General features: G+C 47.2%; 1 protein-coding gene across 2 annotated transcripts in view; it reads left to right on the top strand.

Moving 5' to 3' along the window:
• Nucleotides 1-22,883, top strand: part of LOC142570493 (alpha-(1,3)-fucosyltransferase C-like) — an 80,637-nt gene that overhangs the window by 22,460 nt on the left and 35,294 nt on the right. The window contains exon 1 of one of the 2 annotated variants that reach the window (XR_012825670.1): nucleotides 20,997-21,152. The exons of the other annotated variant lie outside the window; for it this stretch is intronic. The gene's annotated coding sequence lies outside the window, so the exon portion shown is untranslated. Of the gene's footprint in view, nucleotides 1-20,996; nucleotides 21,153-22,883 lie in introns of those variants that run through there. 2 annotated transcript variants of the gene reach the window in all.

Below are 22,883 nucleotides of genomic sequence, written 5' to 3'. Positions count from 1 at the left end.
GCAGCACCGCGGCTTATCCGCGGCATATTTGTGGTCACCGCAGATATAGCGGGATTTAGGGACAATGGCAGGAACTGAAATTAACACAACATTGTGTTCAGATATGCCATCAATAACATCGTATTCGTAACCGGCATTAAAAAGAGATTCAGTAAGAAAGACAAGATCAAGTACTGAAGTTTGCCGAGTGAAATCCTGAACGATCTGGTGCAGGCCGCAGGGCAATCAAATGTGGACCAACTCCCGCCCTATAGCTACTTCGTGTCCGCTTACTTTCATAGAAGACCAATCAACACCAGGAGCATTAATATCACCCATGCAGATAACGTTGGATGAAGTATTATGACTATGCAAAAAATCACATAGAATGTGTAAATGGTCAATATTAGAACCAGGCGGACGGTAAACGACCCCTATAATCAAAGACATATTTTGAAGTTGAACTTTACAACACAAAGACTCAGTATCAGGTGGGGCAAGGAGTACAGAAAGGGGAAGGTGAGATTGAAGAAATAGAGCAACACCGCTTCCTCTCCCGAATTCTCTGACATGCCGAACCACTTTGAAACGAGGGGGGTAACCTCAGAATCATGCATACCATCATGTAGTCAGGGGCGCTATAACGTAAAATTATTCCAAACTTTTGTGTTCCAATTCCCCAATCAGCCCTCCGCGATTGGTCAAAAACTTTTTTGGACAACCCCCACTTCATCTGTTTGTCTCGCGACTTCACGAAAACCGTGATAGCTCCCCATCTGATATGACGTGTACACACTGATTATGCATGATTTGACCGAACAAAAGAAATATAGCTATTTCTGATTCGACGCCTTCTCACCATTAGCCCTCGGCTATTGGTCAAAAGTTTTCGGGCTGCACCCACTTCACCTGCCTGTCACGCGATGTCGCAAAACCGGGTCAAAGTGACGTGGGGCGCTATAACGTAAAACTATTCCAAACTTTTCTATTCCAATTTTGCAATCAGCCCGCCGTGATTAGTCAAAAGCTTTTTTGGACCCCCCCCCCCCCCTTCACCTGTCTGTCACACGACGTCACGAAAACCACGATAGCTCGCCATCTGATATGACGTGCACATACTGATTATGCATAATATGCATACACACTGATTATGCAAAACAAAAATAGTTATCTCTGATTCGTCGCCTTTTTGCCATTAGCCCTCGGTTATTGGTCAAAAGTTTTCGGGCTGCACCCACTTCACCTGCCTCTCACGCAACGTCACAAAACCGCAAAAACTTACCACGTCAATGTGACACGTACGCGTTAAACATGCATTAATATGCCGAAAAAAATTGAATTTTCTTCTGAATAGCCGCAGGCTGCTCCGTTTCGAAAGGAATAAAAGATGGCTGCCGCCGATCGCTTCGGCACTGGCTACTCGCCCCTGCCGGAGAGCATGGGTTTATTTCCGTGTATAAATCTTTTTGTGTGGCCGTGTAACATTTTCGAGCACTTTCGGCACGTTTACGCCCTCGTTCTCCCAACTCTTCTTCGCTGAGGATCCGTTTTAGCGTCATTCTTAAGCTTACGTTGCATGCCGCCGCGAATTTCGACCAGCCACCGCAAGAGCTAAGTAAGAGAAGGCGGACCAATCCCAGACGCCGGCACCACCCTCTTCATCCGGTTATCGATATTCAATGCAGTGGCTCGGCCCCATCGAATCCCTCTCCACTTGAGCGTGTTCCTTGCCTCCTGGCAGCCAATTAGATAAGACAAGACGCTCAGTGCAGGCAATGTTATTCGTTTTTCAAGGAAACAAAAGTGACCTCCTATGAACGAGGGGAGCATTTGATTGGTTTGTTCAGACAACCCTGCTGGTGACCGCCCGATGCTTGCGTCGGCGGTTACGGAAATTTGACGTGAGGAGATTGGAATAAAAACTTATTGGAATAGTTTTACATTATACGACCCGTTTACGCGTTAAAGACGCATTAATACGCCGAACAAAACTGAATTTTGCTCTGAATTTTGTTCAGGCTGCCCCGTTCCGAAAGGAATAAAAGATGGCTGCCGTCGATCGCTCAGGCACTGGCTACTCGCATCTGCCGGAGAGCACATGTTTCTTCTTGCGTGGCTGTGTAACGTTTTCGAGCACTTTCGGCACGTTTACGCCCTCGTTCTGCCAACTCTTCTTTGCTGAGGATCCGTTTTAGCGTCCTTCTGAAGCTTCGGTTGCATGCCGCCGCGATTTTCGACCAGCCACCGTATGCTGGGTAAGCGAAACCGGACCAGTCAAAAACGCCGGCTGCACCCTATTCCCCCGGTTACAGATTTTCAGTGCAGTGGCTCGGCCCCATCGAATGCCCCTCCACTTGAGCGTGTTCCTTGCCTATTGGCAGCCAATTACAAATGAAAAAAAAGCAGCTCAATTTAGGCAATGTTATTCGTTTTTTAAGTAAACAAATGTCACCTGCTTTTAACGAGGAGAGCGTTTGATTGGTCTGTTTAGACAACCCGGCGGGAGACCGCCCGATCCTTGCGTCGGCGGTTACGCAAATTTGACGTCAGTAGGTCGGAATAAAAACATATTGGAATAATTTTACGTTATAGGGCCCCAAGTCTCAGTAATACCAATAATACGCGTATGTGGCGAGTAAGACGAGACCAAGGAAAAAAATTAGAAAAATTGCTGACAAGGCTTCTTGCATTAATGTTTAAAATGGAAAATTTATTCCCAGTATACCGTATAGTCAAGGAGATTTGGTCCTAGCAAGTGTTTCGGCGGGTTTAGTTGAGCGAGCAGATGATCTGACAAGAGTATTGAATGTGCTATCCCAATCGTATCGTACCCTGTCAATAAATACATGATCAAATCGAAGTTGGACAGATGAGCCACTATCCCTATGAGAGCAGGATCCTTCCCAGAGCTTCTTGCGAATATTGCGAACCTGTGGCGAGAAGCCTTCAGAAACACGAAAGCTAATGTTCTTAAGTTCATAAGTTTATAGCAATGCCTCAGCACCAGCAATCAACATGGTACCCGCGCCGCTGTTGCCTCGCCCACTCATATCGACCATGCCTTCGTACGTCCGTCTTCACTGCCTAACGAAAGCGGTCATGGAACTTTCCTCAACAGCAAAATGTATGTGTAAAGCGACAGTTATGATAAAGATCACGGTAATAAAGAGTAGAGAGAAAATTCCAATAATATTTTATCTCGACGCTTCCTTAACCAGGTTTTATCGTAAATGCCGCTTTTTTCGTGTATTATATTCTTGACATTTATTTCAAGCAACTTGTTACTATGCAACTGAAGCGCGCGCATAAAAGTAGTAACGGCGACTTTTATTCGCGGTTTCGTTTTTGGCGTTTCCGGTACCAGAATGAAACTGGTATGATTCAAGGAGCTTGTCTGTGCTCATACGAGGGAAGTACGCGTGCGATTGTGCCGCAAAGGCTAGGGCCTCTGGCTATTGTGGTGGCCGACCGAGGTTCCATCCCACCATCGGACCCGTATTTTTCTTTTTTTTTGAGGAGGTCCGAAGTTAGACGGGACCTACCTATACCGACCGCAACGTGCCTGGTATGATGCAACGAACGTTTTGAATTAAAAAAAAAATCACAGGCCTGCGCGACGCGCACAGCACAGTCACAGCGTAAGCTGGAGGAATGGCTCCACAGGAGCTTCATTTTCGGCACCACGCACAAAAGGGTCTTCGCGTCGCGTTCACGAGAGCGACTTGAACTGTCCGCCCGGTGTTGAAGGCGAGCTACGGCTTATCCTGATCTCTGCACAGAGGTCTGCTGAGCCCGATGTTGCCTGGTTGCGGCCGTCCGCGTAGCTCTACGATTCGCTTCTTCAGCAGCGGTTCGTACTTTGCGAGGAAGCGCCATAAGGTGTACCGAAGCGTAAACAAAGTTATCCAGACTACGCGGCGCACATCTAAAATCCCTTGACACGTGGCATGGTGCGTTGCTGTTGTTGGTGTTGATAATGATGGTTTATTGACATACCGTTCGAAACGAGCTGGGGGCAATCCCGGCAGTCGCCTAGCCTGCTTGACATAATCAGGTATGCCATGCATGTATTGCATTACATCAATATGTATACGTCTTCATAATCTTTTTTTTGTTCCTCAAGACTTCTTCATCCCTCTTGTACCGCTTCCCTCTGCAACTGCTACATGGCGTGCCACCTGGTGTAATAATATGCAACTGCAATGCAAAGGGCGAACGTATCGATGCTATGCGGAGCGCATCTCACATCGTAAGACAGGAGGCAAGATAGGATATCAAGATGATGATGACGATGCTAACAATGGTGATGATGATGATTTATTGGCATACCCTTTCAAACGCGGCGGTGCCATAGAGAACCAGCGCTGGCCAGGTGGTGCGCTGTCATGGGCCAGGTGGCGCGACGTGACAGCGGCTGTCTGCTTTTGTGCCGTGCGTGCGTGCGTGCGTACGTGCGTGCAAAATGTACAGCGCCGAACAGCGAGCTTACGAGCAGGGTCGAAGGCAACAGAGTGGGAGCTGCCACTCTGGAGCAGACTGTCTTAGCGAACGGCTTGTACCACCGATATTACGAGGCCTTGTGTTCAGCCCCACATCACGATGGACCAGGGTTGAGCTAGTCGATGCTGCTGGTGCTGGACCAGCTGTTGCTCCCTCTCCACACCCCTCGTCCTGATGGGCAAGGGGCGGACAATGCAGCGCCGAATCTACTGTCACTGGTTTCTCGTGCCTAACATACATTTCCTCCGTGAGGTCCAATGGGTCAGCTTAATCAGGACACTGGGGAAATGCATAATGCAAGATTGCAGTCAGAATTAAAAAAAAAAATGTACGTAACACAGCTTATCGACTGCTAGATATGCGGATTTACACGTGTTTACCTTCCGTCATTGCTGTTGTGTCGAGGCAATGCAGCAGCAAGGCCTGACCGTTACTAACCTAAAAAAAAAGAAGCAACAAAATATTCATATCAGCAAACAATGTCCCTAAGCTGTCAAAAACACATAAAACATTCAGGAGCAGTGGCACGCGCGCTTTCGCGCGGTAGCGCAGAAGGGCGCCAACGAGCCAGCTGCGGAGCAAGACGATGACGCTCGAGTCATTGCTGATGGTGACAGTTTTGTCGAATTCCGAGAACTACGGCACATGGTCCGCATAAGCAGCTTCGCTGTAATAAGCCTGCAGCCGAAGCGATGTTACATTAACAAGATTTCGCCACCACATAGAACGTCTAGCTCGTAGTTAATGGATCTGCACAAGGAAAACTCGCCTGTTTTTTTTCTCTCCACTGCTCCTGTGGAATCCGAGGTGGTACTGCACTCTAAAAACAGTTGCACCCTTTGGGGGTGTGTATTTGCCACACAACGATAATCGTCATCTGTCTTGTCCGCATTTCCTTTCTTTAACGCGCCGAGCCCGGTACTTTCCAGTAACGAACGGCATGCGCGTTATCAGCGTGACATAGCATTCCCGACAGGAAAGTAACGAGCGCAGCGTTCTTAAGAAAGGAAATGCGGGCAAGACAGATGACGGCTATTGTTTTGTGGCAAATATACACTCCAAAGGGTGTAAATTTTTCTTAGAGTGTATGGTGGTACTCGGTGGTGCATGATGTTGCTCCTCTTATATATTTCCAACGAAATGCTGGCTACAAATTCTTGTATTCAGTGTTGGTTGCCACGGTTGGGCGTCTGGCCTGCACATACAGTAAACCATGCGTTAGCTTACGTACTACTAACAAAGGAGACGGACGTCCCGGCAGAACAAATTATTACGCGTACGGAGAAGTATGGGCATGATTAAACTATACCGCACTCGCCTGACCGCTTGGATCCAGCCGTTGCCGCCGCTCTTTCTCGCACGGCCTCGGCGGGAATGAATAAAATATGTTCGGGCCGTGTCTCTCTTCGTTCTGACCCTTGTATACGTATCAGTGCCTGCGCTTCCTGCGTTTTTCTGGGCGCCCTTCCCCGCAATCAAACGCGGTATACCATCGCCGTCCGACTACGGGATTACAACATGGCCGCCAGGGCGGCGCCACATGCTACCAACAACTCCAGCTTTAGCCTCCTATATACTCACCTAGCCAGCTTGATTTAATATGGTATACAACGTATGTTTTTCTAGCATTCTTGTGTGCATCTCCTTATTTTTCCTCAAACCTTCCTTAACGGCCTTGCACCCCATTGTATCTGTTACATGACGTTCTACCTGGTGTAATAATATGCAAGTGCAAAGCGAAACATGCACGTATCGACGCTACGCGGTGCGCATGTCACATGGCGTGTCTCCTCGCGCGCGAAGACGCGTTTATAGGGCATTTTTCCACTGCATGCTAACAAGCGCTGGCGTGACTCAGTTGTAGAGTAGCTGACTCCCACGCAGTGGGCCCGAGTTCGATCTCGGCGGGCATCGCGTACTCTTTTTTCCGATTCCCGGCGATAGCTGCTACGGACACGGGACACCGGCGGCGGACACCATCGCCAACCGAGATGGCTGTTGGAATGATCCCCTAACAGCTTACGCTGTAAACATTCGTCTTTATCCGGGGATCCAACCCGTGAATAAAGCCGATCCCGGACGGTAGCTTAGTTTCATAGGAACAAACGACAGAGTCTGGGCCACTTTGGAAGGCTTATATGGCTCCCGAGTCATCATATTCTTGATGTTCTGCACCACAAGCGGCCAACCATATTCGTTCTAACGTTCGTCGGGGAGTGGCTTAGTCCTTTCAGCTCGGTAGGACACTGATTATGGTAAACCGGTTCTGTGTAACTCCACAGGACTGGCCTGTCACAACGATTATTGGCTGGATAATTATCAACAACAATAACAACAAAAGACCTTCGCCTTATATACATACCGTGAGCATTTACATTATGGACATCATCTTCCTCATCTATACATAACCATCACCATCGCTTTGCATCTTTATATTCGGCGCGCTAGCTCGTGCTTTTGGAATAAAAGCGTCGCGTAATACCGTTCCTTCTCAATATATTGATTGGAAGTATATCAACATCAGAACAGCAGTTCAAAGTTCTAGTACTCATTAGTATACAGTTACTTATCTTTCTGAGAAACCCGCATCGGGTTTACTTTGTTAATTCGTGCTATCCGTCGCGTGGATGACAATGTTTTTCATTTAATTCTAGTACATTAAAGAATAGACTGCATTTTATGCGTTAAATAACGTGGATTAACGTTCCGAAAGTGCACAGTGGTTTATGAGTGACACCGCTGCGAAGAGTTGTGGATTAGTTTTCACCACACCGGGTTCTTTCACGTGCCCAGAAATCTAAGCACACAAAAGTTTTTGCATTTGGCCCCCAGATACACACGCGGCCGCGGCAGCTGGCAATCGACCCCGCGGCCTTTTGTTCGGCAAGCAGAGCGCCATAGAGGCACAGCGTTGACTCTTTCCGTATTTAATTTATAGTCCTCAGCTCGATGAAAGCTCCCACCTTATTTGCATAGGTTGTGCGACAGCTCAAACAGATGGCCACTGCAGCAGCGAAACTGCATTCCATCGGTCACATAAGTTCAAGAATGACGCAGCTTAGTTTCAAAGTGCGCGCCACATCGATCATTTCTTCCCTCTGTACTCGGCGATTCTCTGCATTCGAGAAGGAATGAACATGATCCTCGGCTATCGGTTTTCTCGGAACGCCGAAATACATTTTCACACACTCTCGCATATTCTTCTGTTGTTTAAAGAAACATTAAATGCCGAATAAAAATAAAGCTGCAAGACGATTGAAGCTGTAATTAAAGCCGGTGAAAAACAATGTCTTCATGCGGGAGGTTGGGGGTGAGAATGGGGTGTATGAAGAGCATTAGTATATAGCCACGCTGGAATCATACTGGAGCCACGCTGGATGTACTGAAAACGAAGTGCAATGAAGTACGAACTTGGGCAGGTTGGTACGTGTTGCAAAAAAAAAGAAAAAGAAGAATTGATTGCTGGATCTAGCGCACAACACAAGACAATGATACAGTGTTAACCGACGAAGACAGGCGCTAACAGGCGCTAATATAGCGCCTGTCATCGTCAGGTTTTACTCTTTCCTTGTCTTGTGTTGTGCGCTCGATGCAGTAATGGAACACCAACATGCCCAAACTTACGCTATTTCAAACCCGCCGTGGTTGCTCAGTGGCTATGGTGTTGGGCTGCTGAGCACGAGGTCGCGGGATCGAATCCCGGCCACGGCGGCCGCATTTCGATGGGGGCGAAATGCGAAAACACCCGTGTGCTTAGATTTAGGTGCACGTTAAAGAACCCCAGATGGTCAAAATTTCCGGAGTCCTCCACTACGGCGTGCCTCATAATCAGAAAGTGGTTTTGGCATATAAAACCCCAAATATTATTATTATTACGCTATTTCAAAAGGAGTTGTGGCAGAAGCCATCTCACGATCACTGTCGACAGTAATGTGTAGCATAGGATCAATATTGGGGGCGAGCTCCACCACTGGAAAAATTTGGAGGACGCTCAAGCTTCGCCTTTAAGAGTGGAACGCGATAGCATTCAAAAATCCCTGACTGTTTCTCACGCTTCCCGACAACTGGAGCGTATGTAACTGTAATGTTTACCGGAAAACGTCGGCCGCGAATGCTATGCACGAAGGCGGGCTTTCTGGTAGAAACGCGGCCTCTTGCGTGGTGGAGGAGGAAACAACTTTATTAAATAGTAGAGGAAGGGGAAGGAGGAGCCAGGTGATGGGTGGAGGCTAAGTCGGGGCCCAGGGGGCCGCAGCTGTCGCCGTCCATTCCGCCAGCCTGGACTGTGATTCTTGGTAGACACTTCTCAGCGTTTTCTCCCATTCCTCAGGTGAGGGAGCTAGCCGCAGGAGCTCTTTTTGGGGCGGGTGGCGGTCCCATCCCCATAGAACGTGATGCTCTCCAGCTTGAGCTAAGCCGCAAAACGTACATGTAGAGACGCTGTGGTCCTTCAGGATAGCCGCTAGTCTCCTGGGGTTGAGCACATTGCGCATTTGAGCTCTGCGCAGGGCCACGGCCTGTTGTCTGTTTAGGCCGCCGCATGGAGGCGGGTAAATCTGTTGTTCCCCTCTTTGCCGACAGAGGAGATCCCCGTAACTTAGTGACAGAGATTAGAGATTAGTAAGCAACAGAGATTAGTAAGAGACGATTGGAAGATTGGTGGAAGAAAAGTAGGGAAACGACAAAACACGGAGACGTACAAAAGAAAAGTTCGCAATAAGGGGTCAGAAAATTTGGCTGTGGGAGGTAATAGTGTTTTTTTTTTTAATCTAGGTAGGACGTTAGGTAGTATAATAGCAAGAGCTTGGTTGCGCAACCCACTGCTCCGTCCCAAAGGGGACGCTCATAACATCCATCCATGACAGTGTTTCAGGGTTTTCCGGAGGAGGCTGCCCCTCGGCCCGGTTAGTAGTTGTGCGGGCTGTGAGGTGGGCAGCTGCATTGCCGGTGTTTCTTTCGTGGCTAGGGACCCAGAGAAGCCTGATGCTTATCTCCGGCCTCTGTAGTTTTTCTGCCGTGATTTGGCTTACTTGGCCCTATCTTAAGCTTTTGATCGCTGACATTGAGTCCGATACTATGACGAGCGTACCTGCGACAGCGGTTGCACTAGCAATGGTGGCCTCTTCCGCTTCTAGGATAGACCTCGCTACGATTTCCTCGGTTCGGAGGATCTGCCCTGTTCCGTCCGCAGCCACTGTCGCATATGCGCCGTTCACCACAGGCGAGGCGTCCACAGACGCGGCCGGTTTGTCTGCTGGAGTCTTCTTGAAGGACTCCGCGCGTGCGCGACGGCGTCCCTTGTTGTGCTCTCCCATGTTCTTCGGGAGTGGCGGAATGGCCAGTTTGTTACTCTCTCTCGGAATTTTCACTCTCCTAGTAGTTCCTGTGTGTGTGGCGGGGGATTCAGGAGTTGTAGGATCTCATGCCCTTGCCGTGTGCATGACATCCTTCACCACTGCGCAGCTCTTTGCGCTTCCACGGTTTCCCGACGGTGTTAGGGAGTCATAATTGCATCAGTCTTTTGTTGCTTGTCCATGTAGGAAGTCCGGCGGCTATTCTGTAGACTGAACGCAGTAGAGTGTCGATCTTTGCGTTGTCGGTCTTTCGTAGTTGAAGGAAAGGACATGTGTATGCTATCCTGCAGACGAAGTAAGCCTGGATTAGCCTGCATGCCTCTTTCCCTTGGAGTCCAAACTTGCGGCCAGTAATACGGCGCAGAAGCCCGATTATCTGGCGAGAGGTGCTCGCCAGTCTCTTCATGGTTTCTTTGCACGAGTTTTCTTCTAGGAAGAGCCCCAGTACTCTGATGGGGGGACTTGGGGTACTACTTCTCTGTTGACTACGATTTGCATGCAGTGCAATCCTATCGGACATGAATGCTGGGGCACGGCCGCACAGATACATCATTGCCTTTCTTCGCGACCGGACAGCCACCTTCAACATTGGAGATATAAACAGCCCTCAGATCAATCTCGGCGTAGGGGCGCACGCCAGGGTACAGTACTATCTCCTTTTCTTTTCAACTGTGCAATGAGGAACCTACCCAAAGAACTTAACAAGTTCCCGCTCATCCGCTATGCGGGCGATGTGACCATTTGGACGAGACAAGGCAATGCCGGAGGCGTTAAAGAGGCATTGTAAACAGCAGCCGACACGGTACAAGCCTACGTGGCATCTTGTGTTGGCCGCGATGCAGCGGAGGGAGGGAAGCGCCAGCTGGAGGTATTGCAAGGAACCGGGCGCGTCGCTCCATGGCCCCCGATCATGCCCCCGATAGACCCGCGCGGCGGCGCGTGCAAATGGCGGACGCCGCTCTGTGAAATGTAGAAACGCAGGAAAAGGGGTTTCTTTGAGTTTTCGCGTTACAGAATTATGTTTTCTCCTATAATCAAATTACAATCCGAGAGCTACCATGTCATTAGGTCGTGTGTATGTCGTAGTTTACAATTTTTCCACGTATTTTAGCTCCAGAAATTCAATAATTCAATAAATTCTGCGTCACACGGATGACCGTAATGTGAGTGATTCGAAAATCTTTCGAAATTCGAAATTCGACCGTGTGGGCGTCCGACGCCGGACGCCGACGCGGGATATTTAGCCACACGGGCTCCTCAACGCTATGCGTTAAAGGGGTGGAGACATCAAAATTTTCGTTCATGCGTTTGTTGATTCAAACGTTGCGTCATGCTTCAGGGAGCACGATACCCACATCGGGATTCATATATATCCGATAAATAATTTAATAACAGCATTATTATACCGAGGAATTTCGGTTTCGGGGCTCCGTGAAATGCTATGACGTAACAGAGGAGGAAACGCAACATGGCTTGGTCACGTGGGCCACAAAAAATAGTGACGTAAAATTATGATGCGTCATCTGCTCGCGCATACGCGTGCTCTGCCAGCAGAGATCAACAACTGGTGAATCGAAGTGCATGTCGCGATTATTATAATTATTGCGAAGAGCGACAACAACGGTAAGAAAATATTGCGGCTTGTGAGAGTCGGTGATTCATTCCGAAGCGCCGTAAGCTTTAGCTTTAAAGTGAACCGGAAAAGGCCTAGCAGCGATATCGGCGGCGCCGAACGATCAGAGGCGGTGAAGCTGCCGTCGGTGCCAGAGTGACCACTCCTCGGTCGCTGATTGGCCGCTTCGCCGTACGGCTGCCGCACAAATGGGTCCCAGGCCCACCTTCTCTACGGCAAGGAAATCTCGCCCTTCACGAACAAAACCGCCGGCGCACAGGGGCCCGTGAACGGCAAACGGCGTGCGGCGAGTTTCCGTGCCGGTAACGTGGACGGGCTCTCACATTGAGAAAGGCCAAGCGAACGAGAGACCGCTCCGAGCTGCCGAACTATGCGACTATGCGAGGAGAGAAGCGGACAACACGAACGCCGCATATCCTGGTCCCTTTCGGGGTCGGCCGGCTAGTGTTACACTCAAACGCGTCCGCACGGCAACTCGCCGCACGCAGTTTGCCGTTCGCGGGCCGCCGTGCGGCGTTCCTGTTTTGCACTTCTCTCCTCTTGTGTCCGTGCCTGCACGCCTTACCCCTTCTTTGCATTAAGAAAAGACTTCTATATGCCTGTAGCTCGGTCATAGTGGAGGCTATGCTCGGTTGCTCGGCTCAGCAGGCTCCGTAATCGGCATTTTATCGCTACTCATCATACGTCACGTTTTTGTGCTAGTGTGCTATGACGTCAATATTTTCGTTCCTCCTCTGTGACGTAGTAACTGCCGCGCTAGCGATGGGTCTCGACTACAAGAAGGAGTTTTAATGACTTTTTGGAGCTGAATTAAAATTATTTTGAGATGTTTGCAGCGTCCAATACCTCGTTCTGGGTGTCCTTGCATACGGAAGCAGCCTACAACATGCTTTTTATAGCCTCAAAATTTGGTGTCCCAACCCCTTTAAAAGCTGGCGCTGTCGTCGGCGTGTCGTGGTATGAGGGATCACGCGGACACAGCGGCTGTGTCGGCTGCTTCGGAAGCGCCGAAGCAAGATGAAAACGAAACTTTAAAGTCCCACCTGCGCCGCGGTTCTGATTAAGTGGGGAGGTTTTATCGCTTCGGGTATCCACTTGACAACACTTGAAAGCACTATAATAGGTAGTGGCTGCCTTTGAAGGCGTCCAACATTGTAGGCTATAATGCTCGGTGCCGCAGTGTCGGACGTACGCAACAGAGCCCGGTGTCAACCTTCACACGTACCCGCGGTACAAGATGCTGCGCGAAGCTTGGATCGCGACATTTAGGACTGGCAAGCAGCCATCGTCTACAACTAGGGTGTGCAGCAAGCCCTTCCGTGAGGAAGATTTCTGCTACGGCGTCGGGGCTGCGATGTTGGGTGCGTAGCAGAAAGCGCGCACTGAGACGCGCGCCCGCGCGCGCAGCCCGGCTAATGTCATGAAGCTTTGATCTATGAACTTGTTAATGCTAGATACTGGCAAGTTCACTGGAAGGGAAAGGGAATGGTAAGAAGCACATTAAAAAAAGGCATGACATATGCTCATGTTTGTGTTAGCACCAAACAGTGAATGTATAGTGGATTAAGAAAAACAAGCAGCGTGAAATTGCTGGTTGAGAATACCGATGAACATACAGGTGCAATGCAACTTGAAAAATAGTCATATTGAAACGTCCAAGAATTCAGAAGAAACGGAAAAAGAAGATTCGTATATGCCACACCAAAATCTCGAACGCGTATGATTTTAGATGGACCTCTATTGTAGGTGCATCTAAAATGTCATAGGTTAGTGGTACATTGAAACACATAACAAGGAAATTGCAGCGACCAAAAGACATTGCAATAAAAGGTTTTCCATCAGAGTAATGTGTACATAACATGAAAAGGCCGAAAACAGTTAAGGCTGGCAAAAATTTTTTGCCAAGGCACTTTATTTAAAGCTCCTGTGTACACTTTGTGTTCAGCACATATAAGATATAAGATTTCTTAGATAGGTCCTAATTGATAAATAGTTCTTGCAGCAAGGCAAATCTTAAAATTCTCTTAGGTCTACAGAAAACAACGGCATTTCACATTTCAAACGCAGATATTCCAACTTCGGCGCCAAAATAGGTTTGGACGCATGAAATAATGATCGTTTGCAGCATGATCAAGCTTTGGGAGTATAATCAGGCTGTCACAGCTAACGACATTTTCTCTTTCTTCAGCTAAAATAAGGGCCGCAAATTTCCTTAACATCACACGCAGTTACACGAGCGGAAGTGGGAAATGAGCTGGTATACACCGAAACTGGCGAGCAGACGAGAAAGAACTTCTCTTGTCTAGCTTTAAGGCTGTCTACAAAGAATATTGCGAATGTGGCTAAGGTGGAAGTGATTGATGTGTACTGCAGTGACCATTGAGACATACATGTTGAGGGTGGTGTAATAAATGAAAAAGTGGTAGAATACTGCAATAGCAATAAAATATGCGCATCAAAAGCGGTAACACTCAAATCGTATCCATAGCGACCTTTAATTTTTACGTTCGAGGTTAGAAAGCTTCTTTTTGTAGAAACACACAATAATACAATACAATACAGTTCAATAAATCACAATCTTATTTTCCATCCATATATGAAGGTGGAGCACGTAAGAAAAAAGAAAACACTAAAGCGCTTGACGAGATTTTCACCCCCCTTTACAGCAGGCCGCGGCAGGAGACGATTCACATTCTCGCTGAGAATAACAAAGTAAATGCAATTGAACTTGCACAGTACACAATAATAATGCAAAAAAAGCTTTTAATTCAATCTTAAACTTCCACAGTTTTTAAAAATTGTGTTCGCTAAGGTAATTAGGAGGCAATTATTCCAACTTGTCGCTTTATCTGCACCCAAAATGCCTTGGATATGTGCCCGCGTCTGCTCGAAACCCGATGGAGACCCGTTAGTTAACGGCCCATTGCCCAGTACGGGCCCCCGGCTTCAAGCCCGAGCCATGCTTGAGGACATTAGGCTCAAGCCCGGGTCAGCCATAAGACGCTTGACGCTGCATTGCAGGCACGGCATGGGGAGGATCAGTTTCGCCACTAGTATAAGAACATAATGCATTTATAAAGTAAACCATAGCATATTCTTTACAGGTTCTGCATGGAATCCCTCGTTCATCTGAAGCGCGGCTTCAACGATTAATAGCTAGGAGCCCTGGAGTATTTTTATGCGTTCCTGGAGCAACCTCGAGTCCCTTAGTAATTGCAGAGGCACGTCATCCTCCATTTCCCATTATGAGAACGGTCGTAACCTGTCAGCTCTTCTTTCGCGTTTCAGAGCAGCACAATAGGCGTTCACTAGGAACTGCACTTATTTAGAGAGACAGGGCTCGCACCAACAAGGTGATTCAGCTGCTCAAACATGTACTACCATAACATGAATTTTGGAACTCAGATGTCTCTTACCCTCCATGGAAACTCGTAGCCCCAAAATTTGAACTTTCATTTAAAGAATTATTCGCAAACGAGACATGTTTATGCTACCCAGACAACAACTGTAAGATTACGTTTTGTTGTGCTAGTTGGTGACGCATACCTATTAGAAGAAGGTGCACGTTAACGCATACATAGACGAAGGAGACAGGACGATTGACACCACCAAGTGTTTTATTAGGCCTGCGGGAAAGTTCTCATAATCAGGTAGAACGGCTGTTTTCAGCTGGACTACCCTGTTTGGTTGTCGTTGCGCTGGTCGTGGTCTTACAGCAGCAAGTAAAAGGCGCACGAATAAAGGCTGAGACTGAGCAAAGGAAGGGTCGACTGGCTGTGCTACGTTACTTGCATAGGGTTTCGCATATCCTGAAGAAGGTTGCCGGCAGGTATAAGGTGTCTATGGTGTTTTCAGCGACGAACAAGCGCGCCTGCCTATGCGCACGAATCTATTGCAATTGAAAAAAAAAACTGGTTTCTGGCAAGAGCCACGCCACACGCATTGTAGATTTCGCCGTAAGAGCGGTATATCGCATAACTATTCTCTTTTCGTACGTCCTACATAAGAAAACCTGGCCGATGCGTAAATGACCGAGCACGGGAGCATGTGTTGTCCGTAGGAAATAAAGAAGGCGCGCACATGCCCCCCCATTGTGATTCCTGCAGATGTGAGCCGCTCTTCTCAGACATTCAGATTTCAAGGAAAAATAAGAACACGATCGGGAGATTAATATTAGAAGCCTACCATGCAGAAATGCATGGGAGGCTTCTAATAGAAACAAATGCGGCAGTGACACACCTGTAGCTTACATCAATCGTGTCCCGATGCGCCGCTTCGTCAGCATTTTTGTACCTCATTTCATTGCCTCCGATCCCAGAGTGGCCTGGCAGCCAGCACACGACAAGAGCAAGGTTTAGTTTATATGCTCCATGAATGTGTTTACTAACTGAATTAAAGAAAGCTTAAATTAAAGGAAATGAAAGTAGAATGAAAAAACAATTGGCGGCAGGTGGGATACGAACCCACGTCTTCGCATTATGCGTGCGATGCTCTTACAAATTGAGCTACCGCGGCGCCGTTTGCCCATCCACTTTGTGGGCTAGTTTTGTTTTACTACTAGAACTAACCCTGGGAGTGTTAGCCAGCGCCATCACTCCAAAACCTAGGCGGCGAATGTGCAACATATCCTTTCTGCCGCAGACGTCCCGAGTACGTGATCCATTTGGGAAACGGCAATTGGTCAATAAACCCACTCATGCTACCTGAAGGCATCAATGTTGCCGGATTCGCCGGAGGTATAGTTCTAGTAGTAAAACATAAATACCCGAGAAAGTGAATGGGAAAACGGCGCCGTGGTAGCCAAAATGGTAAGAGCATCGCACGCGTAATGCGGGGATGTGGTTTCGTGTCCCACCTGCCGCCAGTTGTTTTTTAGCCACTTTCATTTCCATTAATTTAAGATTTCTTTAATTCGATTACTAAGTACAAGCAACATTCCCGATGTAGTCTTTGGTGTCTTTGTTGGCTTCTTGTGATACGATGAATAAAAATCAGGATCCTAGGTTCCGTTTCATCTCGTTCATGAATGTACGTGTTTAAGTAGCTTGTTGAACACAGGATTTCGGCTACCGTTGCATCAGTACAGGGCTGTCAGAGCGCTTAAACAATCAGTTTACACTACAGAATTTTTCTTGCAATGCACAATGGGCTGAACAGTGATCAGAATACTGCAATCTTCCGCTGTAAAGATGCGGCTATGGTTATGCAATGTTTCAGATTTACGGATGTTCGGGCTATGGGCAGCACATAATACTGAAGTTGCAGACTTTGACGCATTACCGAAGATAGCGATAGATCTGTGCGTGTCTTCAAGGGCGTCCCACAGGGAAATGTCTTATCTTCCTTGCTTTTTAACGTTGCCATAGCCAGCCTTCCGGACATATTGAAGGTAGGTTGGACGGCAGTTAAATTGTTTGTCTACGCAGATGACATCTGTATTTGGATCTCGGGGTACCAACACGAACGTTTCGCGCAGATAGCCCAGGGTGCAATCTCCGTCATCGATCGCCACTTATCCATGCTTGGTCTATCATTATCAGCAGGAAAATGTGCCTTCATGCTTTTCCCGGGAGTGAAACCGAAGTCAACACTCCTGTTGCTGAATATTCGAGGCCATCCAATTCATCGTGCCACTAGTGTTCGATTCCTGGGCATCGCCGTCGACTGCAAGCTACTATGGCGACGCGCAGGATAAAGTGTTGTGACTGCATCAGTGTAAAAGTCAACGCCCTTCGTCCCATGGCAGTTGGACGATGGGGAAACAATCCTGTGTCTATGCTTACTTGAGCACAGCGTTTCAAAGCCACCTACAAGTGTACACAGACGGGTTGGTGTGTGCACAAACAGATAGCTGCACAGCGCATTCTGCATACCCTCCTTTGATGTACCATGGTCTCACCGCCTGGATCGCGTAGTTTCGTCTACAAAAGTAGAAAGCGATGCAATTACCGTGGCCTTGCGAAAACTACACACCTATTCCGCATGTGACGTCGTGGTGCTGACACACTCAACCTCAGTGTTACGGCGGTTAGACCGCGGCCTACCTCAAGAGAAGTTTACGAGGCAATCTCTGGCCCTGGTCAAAGGTCTAACGAGCAAGAGATTTAAGGTGAAATTTCGATGAATCCCATCCCACGTAGGAATTGAAGGAAATTAAGAAGATGACGATCTTGCACGCCTAGTGCCTACCTGTGTCCCAAAATTAAGAGCGCCAAAGATTTTTGAGAACGCCAAGGATGCAATGCGCATTAATTTTCGGGCGATCCACCAGTCCTCGCGCCTAGCCTGTGTGACTCATGGAGTTATTCGGGACGAAGCAACCTTGTTGTACCACATCCGAACCGACTCCACGTACACCCCGGCTTGGTTATTCAAGACTGCACGATGCGCTTCTCCGCTCTGAGCCTTCTGTAGTGACATGAACGACATCGAACATTTCATTTGGCTATGCCCACTGTTACGTTTCGCCTCCGACGTACGGTATAGCCGGCGCGGATGCAACGGACGCCGGGGCTTTGTTCACAGCGGCGGACATTTTGGCCAGTTCAGCGCTGTCCCAACGCCTCCTCTAAGCGCGTCCAGGCATGTTTCAATGCCACGTGTCTTCGTGTGTGTGCGTGTGTGTGTGTGAATGTTGGTGCCCACGCTTGTCAAAGCGCGGCAGCCGGGGAGAGGAGCTCCCCAACTGTGAAGCGAGGAGGTCTGACCGGCGCCGGCCCGGCGGATTCGTCACTTGTCTCAACGTGTCCGTGCGCCTCTCGCAAGCCGTTCCTTCTTGCCCTCGACTCCGAGAGTATAAAAGCAGCTGCCCCCGGACGCCAAGAGAGAAGCTTCGATTTCTTCAGTCGAGTAACGTGGGCTCCCGTTTCTCCACTTCGGTCGACCTGACCGTCCGCTCTTTTGCGATGCTAGAATAAACAAGTTGTTCTGTTAGCAGTCGACTCATCCTTTGCCAGGACCTTCGAATGCTTCCAGCTGTGCCCCAGGCCGCCAGGCCAACGCTACCCTTGGGGCTTGCGACCCAGATGCAACACCACACTTTGCCACACCGTTTTCCCCGGATGGGGGGCCCCCGGCTTTCAGGAAGAGAGTGCAACGAATCCTGATTGCCATCATGCGAGACACGGGGCTCTTCGACACCTGGTGACCCACATAGTGACACTCCCAGGAGGCTTAGGCGGAGCAATTACCGGCTATTTATGCCAGGCTAACCCCACGTGCTGCAACACCACCGCAATTACCATCACCACCACCATGATGGCCCAAAAAATGTTGCTTAATTAGGGCACTGACAACATTGGCTCACAAGGCGGGATGAGTTTAGTGTCGTAACTTTCCTACAGATCTGTGAAAGCTATTCCAAAAGTTTGCGCAACCGCTTTTACAGCTAACGGGAACGGCGGGGCTTGTGCAGGCCGGTTTAAACATAGCTGATTTGTGGACAGATCACTCGTAAGTGATTTGGATGGATGCTGTTTAAGGGACGTGGTTCGTGTTGCATGAGTGACTCCAAGATATGTTCGCTGATAATCCAGTCGCCACTGATCTGCATATAGGCTTTGGACAGGGCGGGTACGAAAGACCCCAACTGTTAGACGAATATTAGACGAATCAAAGTGGTAGGCAGGATGAAGTAGCTTAAGTGCTGTCTATGAAGCTGACTGGTCAACAATACATTCATAGTCTATGCGTGACAACACAAGGCCTTTAAATAGAGGTAGGATGAAATACCTATCTGTTCCCCTCGATTGGTGAGCTAAATCTTTAGAAGGTTAATAATTTTGAGCCATTTCAGCTTCAACTGCTTCATATGCTTGATAAAGGTTAGTTTAACATCGAAAATTACATCCAAAAATGTTTGTTCTTTCGTAATGACCAGGCTTTTCCCATTCATTGTAATTCAACGGTCAGGAGATACCCCTCTTCGCTTAGAAAACGGCACACAAGTAGTCTTTTCTCCATTGATTCAGAAGTTCTTTTCGTCTTTCCATTTGGCGAGCCGATTAACAATTTATGTACATGCATCTGGCGTTCACGTATAGACAGGTTGCAAGAGTTGAAGATGATTTGAATGTCGAAGCCATAGACAGGATAAGATACCGTAGGTGGGATAACAGAACGAACAGTTTATTTTAATAACGAAGAATGTGCAGCTTAAGGCCCTCTCCCCTCTGTGGTAGACCGTTTTCTTGAACAAAAGTGAGCGATAGCACACTGCCAATTTTTACGCGAAAGTTACTTTCAGATAAGTAATTCCGCAAGATATCGAAAAAACTACCACAAATTCTGTACGACTACAGGTCTTGCACAGTTCCGTATTGCCCGGCAGTATCCAATGCCTTCTCAAGATCAAAGAACACGGATTCACCGTATTGTTTGTGTACAAATGCATCAGGTATATATGACTCGATTAGGACAAGGTTATCGGTTGTAGACCAAGATATCCCGAAGCCAGGTCGGCATGGGCCCAATATACCGTTATACTCTTAAATGCACTCGTAGATAAGGTGACGGTCAATCATTTTTTTCAATGACCTTTAATTAACACGTAGTGAGTGCAATAGGTCGGTGACAGGTAACTAAGGAATTGTCTTTGCCCTGTTTGAGTATTGGTAGGACTATTGCCTCATTCCAAGCTGAATGTATATGACTAGTTGTAAAAATCTTTATGTAAAGCCCTAAAAGGCAGTTTACGATTTCATCAGGAAGTTTTTTCATTATTTTATACCTTATTGTGCCAGAACCTAGAGCTGAGCTGCCACAAGAGCATAGGGGAAGCTTGAGTTCATCGAATGCTAATGGTTGGCTATATCCCTCCGATGAAGACTTGTTCGGACGCAGAGTTATATTTTGAGCTATTCTTTTATGGTGTATAGTGAGCTATTCTTTTAGGTATGCAGTTTTGAGCAGAGCTGAGGATGGGCTTAGTGATATAGCAGGTCATTTCGTCTACAACTAGGTGGCCCAGATCTTACAAGTGCAGTGAACATTGGTTTTTAAATTTCGACTAGTTTGCACTATGAAGCCTCCTTTTTTGGGGTACATTGTTTCATCGTGCCATTTTGTATTTTCTAGGAGCGTTGGGTAATGCTCGCTCCCATACGGTTTATTAAGAACACTCCATTCTAGGTTTGGAATAAGTGATGCTGACCCTATTGTTAAATCTACACATTGACACGTGTTGTGTATGGCACTGTAATAATTTGCCTCGGTCTCATTAAACAGACAGCTACAGATCACAGAAGGAAATTGTTCATTGGCCGACCTTTCGTATCACATCTTGAGTCGCCGCAGAATGTGCTGTGAGCATTAATATATCCGAATATCATATAAGATTCAGCAAGCTCGCCAATTAGCGATTCAAACTCAGCTGCTTCACAGAATGAGATTTTTTTCCCTTTACGATGAATGCAATTATTTCTTTTTCCCTCTTCCAGCAAAGGGGAACTTCTTAAGTAGGTTGAATGACCTCCATTGAAATTCACACTTTGCGCAGGAGCATTGCAGTTGTCAGAAGGATGGTCGTCGGTACTACACTTCGCGCATGTATTTTTGCTTCTACATGATCGTTATGCTTGGCCAAACCACTGGCACTTGATGCACCGCCTCGAGTTGGTATGTAGGGTCTGACGTTAATCTTCACATATCCTTAGTCAAGTGAACTGGGTGCAGCACTCGTACCACATGTGAGTATCGCTTGTTTCGTGGGTATCTGTTGGTAATTTCGCCGGAGTGTTACTCTTTGTAACTTAATGAAGTTTTGCTCTTGGAATTCTTCGAGGAGCACTTTGTCACTAAGGCTCAGGAAATCTTTTGATATTGCTCATCTGCTTGCGTTGAGCCAGCGATTTGCAGAGATTTTCACATTAATGTCACCGATACTCAGGAATTCAGCGAGCTCTTTGTAAATTCGAGGGTGAGGCCTCCGCTTGCAATCTTTGAGGCTTTGTAGGCAGGTCCAACCATGTATGCTGTGCATTGAGATACTATGATAGATGACAGTTTTCGTATAGTTGTGCTGCCTTCAATGTGAAGGACATGGTACTTTGGTAAGTCGTCTTCGTTTTGCCTCAGAAAGAACTGGAAAGTTGCTACGCTGCGCCCTCTTTTTATGGGGCAACCTTGAAGGGGTAAAGGTTTTGCCAATTAAACCATCAAAATTTGGCGGCGATAGTAGCCTCCCACCAACGAGCCCAGGAAGGCGACGCTAAAATTTTGGGAGAATACCTGCAGACGTCAGCCGTGCATCGCCGCTATGACCTAACATACATACATACATACATACATACATACATACATACATACATACATACATACATACATACATACATACATACATACATACATACATACATACATACATACATACATACATACATACATACATACATACATACATACATACATACATACATACATACATACATACATACATACATACATACATACATACATACATACATACATACATACATACATACATACATACATACATACATACATACATACATACATACATACATACATACATACATACATACATACATACATACATACATACATACATACATACATACATACATACATACATACATACATACATACATACATACATACATACATACATACATACATACATACATACATACATACATACATACATACATACATACATACATACATACATACATACATACATACATACATACATACATACATACATACATACATACATACATACATACATACATACATACATACATACATACCCATCGTGGTTGCTCAGTGTGTACGGTGTTAAGCTGCTGAGCACAAGGTCGCGGGATCGAATCCCGGCCACGGCGCCACATTTCGATGGGGTCGAAATGCGGAAACACCCGTGTACTTAGATTTAGGTGCTCGTTAAAGAACTCCAGGTGGTCGAAATTTCCGGAGTCCTCCACTACGGCGTGCCTCATAATCAAAAAGTGGTTTAGGCATGTAAAACCTCATAATAAAATACATACACACATACTGGGGGTGCCGTGTACATGAAGCGGGGGCCGAAGAGGTGTGCTGTCTCCGCTGAGGGGCAATAAAAGGTTCAAACACCCGGCTTAGGCTCAACCACCAGGATCCCATCATTCCCGGATTTGACTCAGTCGCACAAGGCTACACTACGGAGGGTCCGATCCACATGTTCGCGGGTTCGTGGTGATGGAACACACCAAAAGGCTGCTGACGCACATGCCCCTGCGATGATCAAGGCATACTATGTTTTCATCTTTGTCATCTCTGCGCATAAACACTGAGCTGAAAAAAGAATAAATGTATTTTGCTTTAGCGTAGGTGTTTTCAAGAACAGCGCCATCGTGGTTAAGGGAGGGTATTGTTATCTCGTCCTTTCCGTTTGTTTTAATTGTTCGCCATAATTCTTT

Source organism: Dermacentor variabilis, chromosome 1 (genome assembly GCF_050947875.1).
Source record: "Dermacentor variabilis isolate Ectoservices chromosome 1, ASM5094787v1, whole genome shotgun sequence".
NCBI classification, from domain to species: domain Eukaryota; kingdom Metazoa; phylum Arthropoda; class Arachnida; order Ixodida; family Ixodidae; genus Dermacentor; species Dermacentor variabilis.
Note: the sequence above shows the minus strand (reverse complement) of the source record. Positions and strands in the feature narration are given on the sequence as shown.